Source organism: Ctenocephalides felis, unplaced genomic scaffold (assembly GCF_003426905.1).
Source record: "Ctenocephalides felis isolate EL2017-DRISC unplaced genomic scaffold, ASM342690v1 CF-g0.4_SCAFFOLD_01886, whole genome shotgun sequence".
NCBI classification, from domain to species: Eukaryota; Metazoa; Arthropoda; class Insecta; order Siphonaptera; family Pulicidae; genus Ctenocephalides; species Ctenocephalides felis.
This window is the reverse complement of record NW_020538040.1, coordinates 22,908,211-22,913,665: the sequence shown is the minus strand read 5'-3', so window position 1 is coordinate 22,913,665 and position 5,455 is coordinate 22,908,211.

Below are 5,455 nucleotides of genomic sequence, written 5' to 3'. Positions count from 1 at the left end.
ATATGATAATTTACACAGGTCGAACGGTGATGAGATAAATACTTCAAAATTTTTAAGTAGTTTTGAATAATTTTTATCAAATTTTCTTAGCATATCGGTCCATTTGCAGAATTATTGGTCAATGAAATTATATTTTGTATAAATATAATGATACACGTTTATTGTCAAGAAAAAGTGTTTGTCAAGTTAATCGATAGACCTGTGTAAAATAATCCCCAAAAGAAATATCGACACAAACAACACACAGATAGATTTGTTCACAAATTATCAAAAATAATCTTGGATCAACCAAAACATTTAAAAATTGAATTCTAAAAACCTCTATTTCTACGATTCGACGTTAGCAATCCTACCATTTATTAATTCCTTAGCTATATCCTCTGGTGAAAATTGTCCTTCGGCTTTTTGTCCTTGATCCTTCTTATAACTCGAAAAGAAAGTCAAAGCTTTCATAAGCTGATAGCTTTTACTTATTGGTATATTCGAATCGTATAATCGTTTGGAACTCTTGCAATCGACATAGAACCACCAGTTGCATTTCAGAATAGTCTGATCGAATAAGGTTGATTCAGGACACAGGAAGGATTTCATGATGAGTCCATCGTCGGTCAAAGCACAAACATGGAACACCTGGTAAGAAAAGACAAGTTTAAACATTTATTGATGTAAAGAAATGTGCAAGCGGTTCTTTTTGGTTAACAAAGTTTTAAGTACATTTTATCAAAGTCGTCTAACTTGCCAAATTGAAAACATAAACTATAGTTATGTAATAGTGGTGCATGGCATCGTGCCTTAAGGCAATTTGCTAGAACTTCCCGTACAAAAAACTAAATTATTTAAAAAAACTTTGCAAAACTTTGGAAAAATTAGTTTTTTGAGAAATTTTGAAATTTTTGAAAAAATTTTATTTTTTATTTTTTTCAAATTTTGAACATTTGTTTTCAGCAATCGCGCTGCATAGCTAATTTGAAGTCGAAATATCGGAACCCATACAAATATATACAATTATTATAATGAGCATGCCAAAATGTTCAGAAACTTCTGAAACGTAAAGATATATACAAATTTTCATTTTCGTTTTTTTTGCGATTACTATAACTCACCCTACGGTAAGTTAACAAAATTCAACTAAATATTCATGTACCTCGTATTTATTTATTTAAATTAATAGAACAGTATCTCCAATACATACTCAATAACGTACAAAAGAACATTTGGTAAATTCTTATGAATTTGGTAAATTATTGAAAGAATTGCTACAACTTACAATAATTACACTATATTAATATTACTATCTGCTCACTTTTTTTTAATAACATAAATCCCACAAAGTAATATGCCTCTGCTCAAAGCCAGCTTTTCATAAAACATTTGAAACTTTTAACCAGTGCATTGAAAAAATTAGACAAAAACAAATAAAATTAATAATTTGATAATGTCTTATAATTTCTTCTGCATGAATCAAGTTATTTTTGAATTTGTATATGAATCAAAAATGAATAATAATAATAATATAAAAAAATCAAATTAGTCATCTATTTTTACAGCATGATTTTAAAACCATGAAAAACCCTTTATATTATATGTACTTATAATTAAGAAGATTGGTAGCTATAACTTTGTTAATATAAAAAAAATTTTTTTCTCGATTCGTCAATATACGCTCAACATAGTATACTTGCAGATTATCTAAAAAAAAAATACAATTTTTTGAAAATGTTATATGGACTTCCCCCCTTAAGAAACATTGATTGACTATGACCGGTATTTGACCAAGTTGTTAGAACAAAGTTTCTACAATTACAATCAAAAAGTTGTGATTTTAAAAAAAAACGCAAAACGTATGACATATTACCATTAAGAAGTTGTGATATTGAAAAAAACGTATGACTTGGTCAAAAAACTAAAACCACGTTTGTTAGTACATATTCCAAAAAGCAGCATATATCGAAAAAAAAATTAATATTTTTTGAACAGCAATGATAACTTAACAGTCCTATAAGCTGTTGAGCTGTTTTGACTTAATACTAGTCTGTTCGACAGACGGCAACCCAAACAGTTGTCACATCTCTGTATGATATATTATTACTACAATTTTCACTACTTTCACTTGAAAACATATTGCTATCTATATTTCCAAGTGAAAATTGTTGTCACTACTGCTTGACAATAGGCTGCTCGAAGTGGAATCAAACCCTGGACCTCTGATTCAAGTCCAGTCGTTCTACCCACTTGCCTACGAGCAAGCCTGAAGAAAATATGAAATAAGCCGAAGCTCATAAGCAATTAATTTTTATTTTGAGAATAAATAAATTGAAATAGTTTATAATAAAGTTAATTGTTTGCCATTAATATCTACAGTATATGAGTAAAGAAAAAAGGCATGTACAAGAAAAAAACTGGCAAGAAAAAATGGAAGAAAGCTGTAAAAAAATGGAAGAAAGCTGGTGGTCCTCATATTATGCCCTATAGCGCCTGGACTAATATAGCTTATGCTTTTATTACAAAAATGCCAATAAATTTTCTTCGATATTACTCACCATGCAACCGAGATCTTCGTCGGCGTATAGTCCAGGAAAGTGCTTCTGGTCACCGCAGTAGAAGCTGGTTTCAGGCAGCTCAACTCTCGACGCGAAATTGTCGTCGAAGTTCTTCTCGTAACCAACTGGATAATATTCACGTGGTGCGTTCATCACTTTGTTAGTTGCCGACACCTGCTTTATAAGCAAATATGTACATTAATTAATAAATGAAATAAATATATTAATAGTAATTAGATCCTTTTTTATTCGCTAATGTGTGATTTTTTTTTAATTTGGTCAAAATCCCATTTCAGGATAGTTTTGCCCAAATAAAAAAAATCACAACATTTAGCGAAATAAAAAAAGGATCTAATTACATCTATGGGTAGATCAGTATAGAGTTTGCCATACCGTACTGTTTCGCGTTGATATTGGTCAAGGTCCTGGATGTGTATTATTCAAGTGATCCCTACATTTAACAAAGCTAACAAAAATTTGTCGATTCTTTACAAAATATTATACACAATCTAATAATACTATTGGATTCTTGCAAATTTATAATTTCAAATCGATAACATACGACTTATAATTACTACCAAGTTATAATTTAGGTGATTTTTCTCAAATTAAGGGACCAATATGAAACCAATTCTCGCGTTGTTATGACAACACTATGTTTTGGTCCTTTTTTTCATAAATGGTGGTAGTAAAAACTGTCTAAATGCTATGTATTTGCTGCGCAATCATCAGGCGTTTTAAATGTACAACCTAAGTTCACGTACGTGTTATCATGACGCATCAGAAAGATGCAGTTAGGACAAAATTCTTTTTTGGATGTTTGTGCGTTTTTAAAATTAGGTTTTATATCTAAACTACTTGACTGCTGATTAGTTTTTGGCAAAGGCAGGTCTATCCGTTCCGAAGATACGGGGTAAAAAATTCCAAAAATGGTAACTCAGTTTTTAAGAGAACGGAGCGTCCGATTTTAATAAATCAAAAAACATTTTACTTGTATTGATAAGATGAATAATTGATCGGTTTCGGAGATCTAGTCAAAAAGTTAAAAAAACGCCATTTGGCGATCAAAAATGATCATTAGGCATATGTAAATCAAATCATCAGATATTTTATAGAAATTTTTTTAAGAATAAGTATAATTTTATTTACATTCCTATGGGTTCCGTACCAATGTTTATCCGTTAGACGGCGACGCGGGTGCTTATGCACTTCGATATTTTGTCTCTATGTAGTTAAAGCAGTACGATTTCTCTGAAAAAAAGTTCAAAATTTCCAAATATTTCAAAATTCTCAAAACATTTTTTCAAAAATCTTATTTTCAAAAAAAGTAAATTTTTGTCAAAAAATTATAGTTTCTCGTGAAAAATCTAATTTTTTCAAAGTAATTTTTTTTCAAAAATGTTAATCTTTTAAAAAAAAAATTTTTTTGGTACAGGAAGTTCCAGCAATTTGCCTTAAGACACGATGCCCCCACTAGTTTATATGTATGTTATTATTCACTTACGTTACCAGATGTTATATTATTTAGCAGTTGTAATAGATATTGTAATTAAAAAATTGTATATATAGTTAATTGTCTTAACGATTGTTCCAAAATATTATGGAGCTACGAAAAGTGATTTAATTAGAGAAAATCATTAAGTTTGGAGTAATGACACGTTAAAAACGTCAAAAATTTATTGTCAGAATGTCTTATTAATCTGTTAATTACATACACATATCCAAAGTTAATGCAACTTAAGGAAAAACGCCACTTACATCTAGAAATGTCTATAGAATTCCATGTCATTAGCAAACTATTCCTTACAGTTTATTATAGTGAAGTTAATTATAAAGCAAGCAACTCATTGAATTATAATATTGAATGTCATCTTCAAGATTTTTTTATGGTAGACAATAAATTAAATACAAAAGAACGGAAGTCAAATTACTCATTATTGAATAACTGTTTCTATACAGACGTAACGACGATTCAATTAAACCATCGAATGGTGTAACTTTCGCAATACAACATTTACTTTTCATGTATACCAACAAATTGCATAACGATTATGATAATTAGTTATTGTTTCTATATACTACTTAAAATCAATATTAGAAATCTTTCGAAGTTGACTTTAACGTATGGCTTTGATCAGTCGATTTGCATTTATATTTGCGCAATAAGAGAAATTATGAATGAAGAGCATTGAATGATCACATGGTAATTATATTATTAATATTGAGTTTTTATTTGTAATTACTTTGTACGTAGTAATTTAGCATTTTAGAAATATATATTGTGTCATAGTGTTTTTAGGTTTTTCTAAATATATTTATTTATAATCGATTGCTGCCGAAACCAGTTGCGTTGCTGATGAACTTATTAAGCACGCGATCCATTTTCTATTTATTATTTTCTGTAACATTAAGTAAGAGATATTGATTAAGAAAATAAATACATTGGATAGTAATAGGGAAAAACGTTTAGTGATTTACTATAAGCAGGTGATCAGAAATAAAATACATTTCTATCATATTGTCTTTATATGAAGAGGAAAATTTCCATATGATTTATATTATTAGTTAATGATCAATGGAACAGTTTTCTATTCTATTATTATATTTATTATTTATAATATTATTATTTATTCATGATTTATTTTTTCTTTTAATAATTTTCATTATTATTATTTCTATTTATGTTATTATTATTATTATAGTTAGTTATTTATTTTATTTCTTTTTTTCTTTACTTTACATATAGATTTGTTTAGATTATGTCTTAATGTAGCTCATAGAATTACGTACTTTATTCTGATTGTTACATAAATAAAAAAAATTGTCTTATAGTTGGTTGGAATTAGTTACATCATAATATTCAAGGATCACGTAATTGTTCGAGTGTCGTTAAAAAATTGTCAAGTTTTTGTCTT